At 49.6% G+C, this 13,449-nt stretch overlaps 1 protein-coding gene across 3 annotated transcripts in view; it reads right to left on the bottom strand.

Moving 5' to 3' along the window:
* SFR1 (SWI5 dependent homologous recombination repair protein 1) overlaps positions 1–13,449 on the bottom strand; it is a 147,815-nt gene that overhangs the window by 36,159 nt on the left and 98,207 nt on the right. The window contains exon 2 of one of the 3 annotated variants that reach the window (XM_073685193.1): positions 5,328–5,457. The exons of 1 other annotated variant lie outside the window; for it this stretch is intronic. The gene's annotated coding sequence lies outside the window, so the exon portion shown is untranslated. Of the gene's footprint in view, positions 1–2,188; positions 2,319–5,327; positions 5,458–13,449 lie in introns of those variants that run through there. One more of the 3 variants, XM_073685196.1, reaches the window with a different exon arrangement.

Genomic DNA, 13,449 nt, shown 5'->3' with positions numbered 1-13,449 from the left:
GTTCCTCAGCTATGCCCATGGATGATCCTCAGCTATGCCCATGAATCTGTATTAGCCTTTTTTAACTGGTCAGACTGTTGAGTTCTGAATCTGCAAGACAAAAATCCTCCTTTATTTTTCCCAGTGTTAGTGAATGGGGTAACAAAACTACAGTATATATTCTCATTTTTTGAATGTGGAATGTTAGCAAATTTGATGTATGCTATCCATGCAGGTAAATGGTAGAACCACTTATAAAATGTAAAAATATTTCTTTATTCGGTATCCATTAAGAAGTTTCTGATAAGGCATCAATACATGTCTGATAAGTGATGGTTCTAGTGTTGGGATTCTCCAGCCACGGCCAGCTTTATAACTGTACGTGTTATGGTTATTTTTGGGTTCTTGTTCCCTGGGCTGGCGCAGATCTGATTCTAGATGTTGAGAAAACGGCAATAACTACAGTCCTGTCCACCATTTTGCAGGAGTTTATTTTTGCCTGGAATCCTGCGCTGACTTTTTAGAATGTGTGGCTGCTGAAGCTGGTGTCTATAATGTAATGGCAAAAATAGAAGTCACATGGATGCTGGTCAGGCTTTCTTTTTTTCTGGATGATTCGTGCTCTGGACAGAAGACTAGACTGCCTATCTGTGCATCTGTAAAGCAGGTGACTAGATGCAGCAGGGGAACCAGATGAAAACAACAATTTATTTCTTGGATTAACAATATGAAATGTTAGCAGAGATACTGAAATTGACAAATCACAAAAGAATAATATTTACAGAGTATTCGACAAGCAATGGTATAATAGTGGTATATGAGTTATTATACAATAAGGAACTCTTAAATCAGTTCTGATCCTAAAGTCCAAGGTGGTTTTAGTGGGAGGAAGGGGCAAGCATAGTATTTGGCGGGAACAGTCTCTGGCTTCCGGGGCCTTGATTAGGCCACTGCTCCAGCTGTGTATCTGCACGTCTCTCTTACAAAGTCTATTACCGCTCTCTGGGCTGCTCTAGCCTTAGCGGGACCCCATCTGGTTCACCACCTTCCCTCTGCCCACCCCTTGTACCGTAGGTCCATGCTGGAAGTGACGACCCATCTCACACATCTCCTTTGATCACTGGCCCAGGCTAGAGTCTCTGACTGGGTGGTCTCAGGGCTTCTTCTGTGCTTGACCATCGACAGGCGTCTCCTCAGTGCGTAATGGTGGGGGCTGGTCCTAGACTGTTGACCGGCATTGTCTGGGTCAGGAACCTTGACCGGTGTAGTTCGGGTCTTCGGTGCTTGACCGTCGACGAGTGCAGTCTGGACCTTGACCAGCATAGCTCTAGTCTTCAGTCAACTGACTGGTACCCGCAGCCTGTTATCTTGGCCGCTGAAGCTGCAGTGAGAGCATCTGCCACGTCTCTTGGTGCCAAATCTTCTCCCGTTTTGGCGCTCTGACCTTTTATATCGAAGGCTGGTTTCGTCAGTGTCACCTGATCCAGGGTACTGCCTAATTCTGTCCCCTCTGCAACTCTTCTTCTTGGGAATAGTTCCACAGGGTTTTGTTCAAGTCTGAATGCCGCACGGCTTTGCAACACTTTGTCTCCTATGTTCCATTCTCCTACACATCCAACAAAAACCATAAGTGCCAGTGTTGACTGAAGTTTTTTTTAGCTTTTGTGAGCACCAACCTGACTTCCTGGATGGATGAAGTAAAGAGAACACTGCTAAGGATAACAAGGTCTAAAGACAAATGAATTGTTTCTCTTGGAGAGCAAGAGATAAACTGTGCAGCAATAACAAAGTGCTATCGATGCTTAGTGCCACTGAACCCAGTTGCAGCAAAAGATAGTAAACTTTAGTCTTTTTTACTGCATATTGAATACTATAAAAACAAAGTCTGAAAACAATGGCGGAATTGGAAGGGTTTTTTTCCAATTTCACCCAACTTGTAATTTTTATTTACAGCTTTTCAGTGCAGTATACGATCAAATCCATGTTGTTATTCAAAACCACAACTCATCCTGCAAAACACAAGCTCACTTACAGCTATCGCGAAGGAAAAAATAAAAAAGTTATAACTCTTGAACGAAAATGAAGAAAAAGCAAAACCACAAAAACGAAAAATCGCCCTATCCAGAAGGGCATAAAAGTGTTGTCCACTTATTGGACAACCCCGGTTTAATTAATGACCCTAATTTAAGTAAATATAATATTTACTCACCTCCTGTAGTGGGACTGTTCCAGCGTTGTGTGCTACGAAGTTCCCGGAGGGGGACATGAGCGGCCGCTGTTTGTCTGCAGTCTTTACTATTTCGTCAGATGTCCGCCTTGATGGAATATTAATATGCTGCAGCCGACGAGTGGCCACTCATTGACTGCTGTGGGCACATGACAAAACAATGTCTATTAGAAAAATGATCTCCCGAGGCACGGTGTCATCTGGAACCAGGCAGGTTTTATTCTTATCTTGCAGAAAGTGGACAAGGCATTGGTCATAAGCGTTGTCTGACCTTTGATACACCGTCAGACCTTTTATACTCTTAGAATACAATGGACAATTCAAACATACTTGTCTATTCCTTATTGGTCTAAAATCTATATGCGTCAGCAACTTTTTCGGAATTCAGTAAACATAAAGAGTTACTCATATTGAAGATGTACTCCCTGTATATTTCTGCTATTATCTAACAGGTGCAGATGGTAACAAACTAGTGAGAATTCAATGGCACAGGCAACATTTTATCTCTATCTCACAGGTGTAGATGAGCCCATGTCTTGTACAAGGTTGTAGAAAATTCTTTTGTCCCTGCTGTGAGAACGTCTATTGGAAATATATTTTGCAGTAAAATACTGCAGTGCGCAGGCGCCGGGGCTCTCTGATCTTTCCCGGCGCCTGCGCACTGCTGTACTTTACTCTGCCCTCGCCAGGGCAAAGAAGTATGCCTGCACAGGAGCTCAATGACGGAGAGACTGTGTGGATGACGTAGAGACGCGTCATCCACACGAAGCAAGAAGGAGGATGGCATCGAAAGAAGAAGGGAGGCACCGCACCAAGACCAGAGACCCCCCTCGGACCGGTATAATAAAAGCTCCTTTTCTTGTCTTGCAGGTCGGATCGGGGGCTTATATACAGCATTAAAGAATGCTGTATATGAGGGTTGAAAGGTGGTGGCCATATCTCATATCGGTCAAACCTGGTGACAGGTTCCCTTTAATGTTCTATATTAAGGATATATCTTCAATATCTAAGTGGTGCATAATCACTTTTTAAAACGATGTGCCGCAGTAGAATCTAATGCATGTCTTACAGAAAAACTGACATACAGTCAATACAAATGACTGGCGAGTTTAAGAAATCTTTCAAACCCTTCACAGTCGATTGCTCAGATAAGATGGATAAAGAGGTACCAGTCATGTCGGAGTATTACTGTAGGTAAATATGATACTTTCTAGACTTATTTAGATGATTTACTGATAGCTCTTCGCGGTTGCAGCATCTCAGCCGGATCACTTCCCGTGGAATGAAGATCAGCCTGCGCTGTCTACGGTTACGTTTTAACATGTCTGCAGATTAGCAGATGAATAATGGCATAATTGATGTAACCATCACGTGGAGAAATTGAAATCCCATGTGAACAAGTTACATCGAATTTAAAAAATATCGCCCAGACTGATTCCTGTTTGGCAATTGGTCGCCTTATTTCTCATCTCTCAGTAATAGTAAGCCGTTCTTAGGATGCACTTCTCCTTCCTACATTCTTGTTATATTTTATCTCATCCAAGATCCGATCTTTAAATTCACATTTTTTGACGATGCATAGAAAGCAGAATAGGTGTCTTATTTCAAAACCCAGGATTCAATTTCACGTCTTTTACACCATGAACTTGGGGATGCACTATATGGCATGTGATATATCTTACTGCTTACAGTATAATGCGTAGTCTTCACATTTTCAATGCTGGAGGCTAAAGGTGGAGCGTCGCTGGATGCCTCACCAGCTGCTGCGGTCATCATGGAGCTGCTGTGTATCACCTAAGGCAGAGTTATTGCTGGCAGATGACTTCCAACCAAACAACTTGCTAAAAAAAATGTTCAGACATGTCCGGGGCCCTTCAAAAAAAGATGCTATCTAAAAAAGCGTGTTCTACTCTCTTTCAGTATAAGTACCATAGAAGTACAACAATGTTTTTGTTGTTCAAGTGTAAGACATTGAACTTGAGAAACATTGCCAGTCTTGTCCATGTGTTGTATCTGGAAACTAAGTCCTGTTTACTTCTACACTGCAATGCCAGAAATAGCCAATAGAGATGAGCGGATCTTTTGAAATTCGATTTGCAGTGAATAAATTCAAGTAAATCTCAATACTAGAAAAATTGTAATTGCTTGTGAAATGCATGGAGAAAGGAGAGAGAGAGAGAACTATGCTCACCATAAGAGCTTACACTTTACAGGAGAGAGAGAGAGAACCCCGCTGACCATAAGAACTTACACTCTACAAGAGAGAGAAAGAGAACCATGCTGACCATAAGAGCTTACATGCTACAGTAAAGAGAGAGGCCCCAGCTGACCATAAAAGCTTACACTCTACAGGAAAGAGATAGGACCCAGTTGACCATAAGAGCTTACACTCTACTGGAGGAGAGAACCCCGCTGACCATAAGAGCTTACACTCTACAAAAGAGAGAGAGAACCATGCTGACCATAAGAGCTTACACTCTATGGGAGAGAGAGAGGACCCCACTGACCATAAAAGCTACACTCTACAGGAAAAAGAGAGAACCATGCTGACAATAAGGGCTTACACTCTATAGAAGAGAGAGACTTACCCAGTGGCTCAGGAGATGGAAAGCAACTCTGCCGTAAAAACTGTGCTCCACTGACCTGTGATGGCCCCTGTACTGACCACCACTATACAAGATAATTATCATACCTTATATGACAGCTATGACATCTAGCGGATTATAATCCGCTAGATGTCATAGCTGCGGGGCATTATGGGGAGGCATGCATGGCAATGCAAAATTATGTTAGCTCGCTCTCTGATTCTTCAGCAGTGTTGAAAATGGTGCAAGTTTATTTTTTTCTTCGACATGCAAATTGAATCTCAAAATGTTTGAGTTAGCTTAAAACCTCGGATTTCATGAAATTTGACTTGAACTCGATCCTCCGCAGATCAATCCGCTCATCTCTAATAGTCAATAAACTGAACGGCCACTTTAATAGAGACACTTTAGTAGCACCATGGACTTCCTTTGACCTTCACAACCGCAGCAGTTCATCTCTAAATAGATTCCTCCAGGTGTTGAAACCTTTCTGCAGGAATATGTACATGCAGTAGTATGCGAAAAGCGGCACTCACCAAATCCTTTTCTTAAAAATCCTTTATTCCAACGAATGGGACATTCATGCGGAACGCAGGGGGTATATGCGGGAGAGAAGGTGGACGATGGCCGTATCGCGTCTGCATAATGCTTCTATGGTTCATCTTTCTGTAAGAATATTGAGCCATGCAGATGATATAGCTTCTCACAGTTATCACAAATTAAATAGAAATACTGACATGCCATGAACAACCCGTTCTTCCTGACCCCAGAAGTGCTCTAAAGCAGGGTTCCCCAACTCCAGTCCTCAAGGACCACCAACAGATCATGTTTTCAGAATTACACAGGTGATAATTGCATCACCTGACCAGGCAATAATTCCATCACCTGTGTAATACTAAGGAAATCCTGAAAACATGACCTGTTGGTGGTGACTCGCCCCCTGGGCCGTGGGGCACTCGGATCCGGGCAATAGGGGGAACGATGGGAGTAGTAGTGGCAACCCGGTTCCATGGCTCAGGGTGGTCAGGCCAGTGGTAGTCCGTTATGTGCTGATGATTATGTCCGACTACGCCACCCGTGGATTTGCGGTCATTAGGAACCGCCGCTGCAAGGCAGACCGCTGGGGCTGATGATGTATGCAGCTGGGATGGTGTGACTCCCCACGGGAAGAGTGCGGCCCCAGGGCAGTGTAGTGGATGTTGGGAGTGATGGTAGTGAGAGTCCCAGTGCTGATAGTGCTGGAGGAGCAAGGAGCACGCAGACAACAGGTTGCAGTCCAGGGTCTTTAATAGAACAGGTAAATTGACCCACAAACAGTCCCAGCTAGGAGGGGATCTGGATGTCTGAGAGCAACGGGGAAATTGGCCCTGGTCAGGGTGAGGGTGTAGGCCTACCGTGCTTTCTGCGCTCCTTCTGGCTATCTCCTCGTTATAGGGTAACAGCCCATGTTTCAGAGCTTTCCGTGTATTCTCGCCTGTATGGCCTGCGACGTGGGTTCCTTTCTGCTCCCAGCCTTGTATGGCTTTACTGGTCCCTTCTGTTGTGGCAGGGCCTCCAGGCTTCTTAGGCCAAGGAATATACAGTCCCTTGCGGACTGGTTCTCTGCTGGGGGATGTAGAATCCTCCCAGCCTCAGACACCAAAGTCTGGTAAAGTAAGTCTTTTATCTGCCAAGACAGGCTCTCTTCGCCTCTTGTCTCTGGCTTGTGGCTCTCCTCCTGCCACACTTCCTCTTAGGTGCAATACAACTTTCTGTCCCTGCTTTGCTCTGGGACATGTCTCAGTGCTGAGACAGGCCATCCAGTTCTCCCTAACCCTGCCCCCAGTACCAGCTTTTATAGGGGCAGCCAGCTCCCCCTACTGGCCTGAGACAGGAGGCATTGCATGCTAATGTTCCCCTGACTAGAGAACCTCCCCCTTGCTCTCAGACACAGCTTTAATTACACTTGTGGCATCCAGGCCAGGGTGACACATTCCCCCCTAGTGAAATTTAGTACTCCAGGACTAAACAATAAACAAAGACAATATGCATAGCCATAAAACAATAACAGACAGACGACGCACAGATTGAGTTCTTAAGGTCACAGTGTGGCCTGTGACCGGGTGTCCATATCACCAGCACAACGGGGAGCCTTAACCAGGTGGGGGTCTGTCCTACCCCAAGTCCTTTACAGTCTTAGTTCCTGGGTTAGGCTCCAAACGCAGTCCATACAAGGTCCCGGTTATAAAAAGTCCATAACCTGTGAGTCCTTACGGTAGCTGCATGAAACTGAAACACAGAATTACCAAACATGCATGTAACTTTGCAAACAATTCAACATTTGGCAACAGGGTCATTTACAATTTTAGCGCGCTCTATATTTTCCAGTGAGCGGGTATCTGCCCCTTTGTGCTCCTGGTTGACCTCCTTAACCCACTGTCTGGTGGTGGACTGACTCGGCTTTCCCCACTAGCGTTAGGGGTGCAGCTACCAGCTGGGTGTACAGGTAGGGCAGGCAGCTGTCTGCGGGTGCTTTGGCTTACCGCAGGCATGGCAGGCTCACTGTCAGCAGAGGGTTGACTCTCCTGGGCTGCTGGTACAGGCTCTTCTGCCTCTGGAACCGCTTGCTCCTCTTCACCTTCCGGCTCTGGTGTTGGTTGTTGCTGTGCCGGTTGCAGGAAATGCAGGACGGGTACCACTATGGCATCATTTATCTGAGTCCAGGACTGAGGGAACTCTCCGAGAACGGTGCTGATCATTTCTTCCTTGTCCTCTGCGGGTTCAAGGTCACTCTGATCCTCTTCTGCACTACGGAGATGCTTGGGGCATCTTTTGAGGTGGTCTCTGGAGACGGTACTAGTGGTTTCTCCTCCATCCTTGGTGATCACGCACACCTTCGGGTTGTCGTGATCAGACTGCAGTACGGTGTATGGTTCCCTTTCCCACTGGTCGTCCAACTTATGTAGCCTTCTCTTCCGCTTCAGGACCTGTTCACCAGGTTCTAGGGGACCAGCAGGGGCGTGTTGATTGAAGAGTTTTTCTTGCCTTTCTCTCACCTGGGCCAGGCTCCTCTCCACACTCTCCTGTACCTTCTTGTACTGCAGTTGCCTTTCCGTATCCCAGTCCGCATCCGGGGAGGTGTCCTCAGGCATCAGGACTCCCATCTCCAGGTCTACGGGCAGCTTACCTGGTCTAGCTCGCATCAGGTAAGCCGGGGTGCAGTTTGTAGCATTCACCGGGATATTGTTGTATAGGTCTATCAGGTCCGGCAGTTTTTCTGGCCACAGGCTGCGTTCCTCCAGGGGCAACGTCTTCAGGATGTCAATGACTATATTGTTCATTTTCTCACACATCCTGTTGGTTTGTGGGTGGTAAGGCGTTGTCCGAATCTTCTTACAGCCATAGAGGTTGCAGAACTCCTGGAAGATTTCAGCCTCGAACGCTGGACCCTGGTCTGTCAGGACCTGTTCCGGATACCCGTGTGGACGGCAGAAGTATTGCTGGAAGGCTCTGGCCACTGTTTGGACTGTCAAGTCCTTTACCGGGACCACCACTAGAAAACGGGAATAGTGGTCCACGATTGTCAGAGCATAGATGTATCCTGACCGGCTGGGAGCCAATTTGACATGGTCCAGAGCTACCAGCTCAAGAGGCTGCGTGGTGACGATGGGCCTCAAGGGTGTCTTCTGGCTGGCACGGTCCTTCCTCCTTAGGTGACAAGGGCCACAGTCTCTGCACCATTTTTCTACAGCTCCTCTCATGCCGACCCAAAAGAACCTTCCTCTTAGCAGGAACTCCAGTTTCTTCCAACCGAAGTGTCCCGCTCTGTCATGGTAAGCCCCCAGGACCATAGCTGCATCCCGCCTTGGGACCACGACTTGCCAGGTCAGCTCATGTGTCTGGTGGTTAACAATCCTTCTGCACAACTTGCCTTCGTAGAGGAACAGCTTGCTCTTCTCCTTCCATAGCTGCTTGGCTTCCTCTGGGGCATCTGGATCTAAGCGGGCGTCTTCCCGGGTCAGCAGATCTTTCACCAGGCGGACTGCAGGGTCACTATCTAGGGTCTCGGCCCAGCTGTGGTGAGGTAGGGGATTGATCATCACAGTTGTTAGATCCTCCTCCTTCACGCGGTGAGAGTATTGAGCGGCTCCATACCGGTGAAACGCGGGGAGTTCTACCTCCTCCAGCTCTTCTGGGTCTTCGTCACCTTCAGGTAAGTGAGACATTCTTGATAGGGCATCAGCGTTGGCATTGGTTTTGCCGGCCCGGTACTTGATCACGAAGTCATAGTTGGAGAGACGGGCCATCCACCGCTGTTCTAGGGCACCCAGTCTTGCATTGTCCAGGTGTGTCAACGGGTTGTTGTCCGTGTACATGGTGAACTTTGCAGAGGCCAGGTAATGCTTGAAGCGTTCCGTCACGGCCCACACCACCGCCAAGAATTCTAGCTTGAAGGACCTGTAATTCTCCGGGTTCCTCTCGGTGGGTCTCAGCTTCCGGCTGGCGTACGCGATCACCCTTTCTCTGCCCTGTTGGTTTTGGGACAGTACGGCTCCCAGTCCCACATTACTGGCGTCTGTGTGAAGGATAAAAGGCTGGCCATAATCAGGGTAGGCCAGGATCTCATCCCCCTGTGAGGGCCATCTTCAACTGGCGGAAGGACTCCTCTTCCGGTTTATCCCACTTGAAGGGTGTCTTTTGACTCCTGGACTTAGACTGTCCGATCAGGAGGTCCTGCATAGGAGCTGCCATCTTAGTGAACCCGGGGATGAACCTTCGGTAGTAGCCTACCAACCCGAGAAACTGTCTCACCTCTTTGATGTTCGAGGGGCTTGGCCAACTCTTGATTGCCGTGACCTTGTCAGGGTCGGGGGCCACTCCTTCCGCACTTACCACGTGCCCTACGTACTGGACCTTCGGCTTCAACAGGTGACACTTCGATGGTTTCACCTTCAGGCCATAGCCTGCCAGGGCTTCGAACACCTCGGCCAGGTGCTTTAGATGGTCCTCGTAGGTCTTCGAATAGACGATCACGTCGTCCAGGTAAAGGAGGACCGTCTCGAAGTTTCGGTGCCCTAGACAGCATTCCATCAGCCTCTGGAAGGTCCCTGGTGCATTGCAGAGCCCGAAAGGCATACAGTTGAATTCGCTCAGTCCCATCGGGGTGGTGAAGGCGGTCTTCTCCTTGTCAGCCTCTGCCACAGGAACCTGCCAGTACCCGCTAGTAAGGTCCAAAGTAGAAAAGAAGTTAGCTGATTTTAGTGCGGCTAAAGACTCCTCTATTCTAGGCAGCGGATATGCGTCTTTGTGGGTGATACGGTTGATTTGTCTATAGTCTACGCACATTCTCATGGTGCCGTCTTTCTTTTTCACCAGAACCAAGGGGGCTGCCCAGGGGCTACAGCTATCTCTAATGACCCCAGCTTCTTTCATTTCTCTTAGCATACCCTTGGCGTTCTTATAATGTGCAGGGGGTACAGGCCTGTGTCTCTCTTTTAATGGTGGGTGGCTCCCTGTGGGGATGTGGTGTTCTACCCCTTTTACTCTGCCGAAGTCTAGCGGGTGCTTACTAAAGACTCTCTCGTACTCCTGTACCACCCGGTAGACTCCTTGTTTTTGGTGCAGGGGAGTGGAGTCAGCACCCACGTTGAGTTTCTGGCACCAGTCCTCCTTTTGTTTCTGGGAGCCATTACCCTCCGCCTGTGGAGATGGAGGCAAGGGTTCCACGGCCCTGATAGCTTTGTGTTCGACAACAAACAGTTTGGCGAGTGTAGCGTACCTGGGTAAGTGTACTTCCCTCTCCCCAATGTTCAGGATGCGGACGGGCACCCTCCCATGACGGACATCAACCACCCCCCGGGCTGTCAAAATGGTGGGCCTGCTGTCTGAGTACATGGGTTTTACCATGGCTTGGTAGTCTCTACCTCTCAACCTGATTGCAGTCCGACACCAGATCATCATTTCACTTTTGGGAGGCATGGAAATGGGGAATGGGTCACTCAGTCTTACGCTACCGATCTCACCACCAGACAGCTTTTATCTCCTTGTTGAGGACTCTCTGTTGGCTGGAACTAGCATTCACCGCCACCTGTTATAGAATTACAATTACCTCTGAAAGACAATTTTCAATTACATTAGTACCCAGAGTTATTTTAGGGTGACTTTCACGTCGGTCAATGTCCACAATAATCACTCCCTGTGCCGGCAGTTCAACTTTACCAATCTTAATGGTCATCTCCTTGAACCCCATCTGCGGCACGGGTAAGCCATTACTGGCGATGATGCTCAAGTTACTGTCTGGATACCGTGTGATATCAGCATCAGTCCAATACTGCTTAAAAAGTACATAAGGGATAGTGGTTACTTGCGACCCAGTATTCAGCAAGGCGCCCATGGGGATACCGTCCAGCACCACGGGTAAAACCAGGCGCCCCCCAACGTACTTATCACGCCAATTATAAGGGCCTGGTGATCTTATGCCTGGGGGTTGGCCCTCTGCCCCAGGTTGGACCCGTTTAAATTACAGTACCTGGAAATGTGTCCGGGCCGGTTGCATCGACGACAAATGGGCTGTCCATCCTCTGCGTAGCGGTCTGTGGGCCTCCCTCGGAACGACGGGGTCCTCCTCTGTCGACGCCACGGGACATCCTCCGGACTTGAAGCCAGCTCGATGGGTCTTGCCGGGTCCACTTGCAACGCCTGGACGGTCCTGGTCAACGCCGCGACGCTCCTGGTCAGCTCCTGGACTTGGTGGTGCAGGTCTTTCGACGGGGCTTGGTTCAGGGCCTGTGCATCAGCCCCCACGGGGTCCATAGAGGAGGGCGCCGCCTCCTGGTGGTAGGTGAGAGCAGGGCGCCGGGGGTTTATAGCGCCACTGGTTGCAGATTCACGGAGCACCCTTATGGCCCTGTCCTTAAATTGGACGAAGGTCAGGTCGGGGTTCTGAAAGAACATGAGGCGCAGTTGGGCCCTGTGGGCGCTAGACAGCAGACCTTCTATGAATTGTTCTGTTAGCAGTTTATCCGTTTCCTGCACACTGCCAGGGTCAGTTTGTTGAATAGCCCTCAAGGCTTCCTGCAGATTTAGGGCATAGTTTCTGATGCTGTGCTGTGCCCGCTGCTTACATCCATAGAACCTCATTTTAATCTCAGCGGAGGTACGTGTGTCAAAGGTACCCCGCAGCCGGGCCAGAATACCCTTCACAGTCCTTTTCTCCTCAGTGGGCCATGATTTTACCTCCCTTTGGGCTGCGCCAGTTAACTGCCCTGTTAGTATGCTGACCTTCTGTTCCTCTGCCAGGGGGTAGACTTGGAACAAACTGTACAGCCTTTCCTTAAAGTCAGTTAGGGCATGGGGCTCCCCTGAGTACTTGGGCAGCCAGGCCGCTCCAGGGATGTAGGGCAGGGAAAAGGGCATCACCGCTGCTGCAGCCGCGTTGGTGGTAGTGGGCGCCTCTGTGTCCGACATCTTCCTCCCCCCTAGTTAAGCGTGGCCTACCTTCCGACGATCCTCTTCTGTAGGCCGCGGCTCCACCGCTGCTGCTATGGGCGAGGACCTGGCGTCGCGTCCTGATGACGTCAGCGTCGCTCTCTCTCCCTTCCAGGACCTTGCGCAGCGTCGGTGCGTGGGGCGGAGCTTCGGATCTCGCGCGGTTTTGACGTCCACGCCCCTCTTCTTCCCGCGCGGCGTCTTGAAGATGGCGTCCGATGGCAGGAAACAGCTGCGGATGGCGGGAAGATGGCAGAAGACGGCGGGAAACGGTCCAAGATGGCGTCTGATGGCGGGAATCGGCTCCGGATGGTGGGAAACGACTCCGGACGGCGGGAAACTTCGCCACAGGTAAGTTACAAAAGTCTTTTTCAGGCACGCATCCTGCCGACTACGCCAAAGCTGACTCGCCCCCTGGGCCGTGGGGCACTCGGATTCGGGCAATAGGGGGAACGATGGGAGTAGTAGTGGCAACCCGGTTCCGTGGCTCAGGGTGGTCAGGCCAGTGGTAGTCCGTTATGTGCTGATGATTATGTCCGACTACGCCACCCGTGGATTTGCGGTCATTAGGAACCGCCGCTGCAAGGCAGACCGCTGGGGCTGATGATGTATGCAGCTGGGATGGTGTGACTCCCCACGGGAAGAGTGCGGCCCCAGGGCAGTGTAGTGGATGTTGGGAGTGATGGTAGTGAGAGTCCCAGTGCTGATAGTGCTGGAGGAGCAAGGAGCACGCAGACAACAGGTTGCAGTCCAGGGTCTTTACTAGAACAGGTAAATTGACCCACAAACAGTCCCAGCTAGGAGGGGACCTGGATGTCTGAGAGCAACGGGGAAATTGGCCCCGGTCAGGGTGAGGGTGTAGGCCTACCGTGCTTTCTGCGCTCCTTCTGGCTATCTCCTCGTTATAGGGTAACAGCCCACGTTTCCGAGTTTTCCGTATATTCTCGCCTGTATGGCCTGCGACGTGGGTTCCTTTCTGCTCCCAGCCTTGTACAGCTTTACTGGTCCCTTCGGTTGTGGCAGGGCCTCCAGGCTTCTTAGGCCAAGGAATATACAGTCCCTTGCGGACTGGTTCTCTGCTGGGGGATGTAGAATCCTCCCAGCCTCAGACACCAAAGTCTGGTAAAGTAAGTCTTTTATCTGCCAAGACAGGCTCTCTTCGCCTCTTGTCTCTGGCTTGTGGCTCTCCTC

Source organism: Phyllobates terribilis, unplaced genomic scaffold (genome assembly GCF_046119375.1).
Source record: "Phyllobates terribilis strain yellow unplaced genomic scaffold, ASM4611937v1 Scaffold_5__5_contigs__length_657084704, whole genome shotgun sequence".
Lineage (NCBI taxonomy): Eukaryota > Metazoa > Chordata > Amphibia > Anura > Dendrobatidae > Phyllobates > Phyllobates terribilis.
Note: the sequence above shows the minus strand (reverse complement) of the source record. Positions and strands in the feature narration are given on the sequence as shown.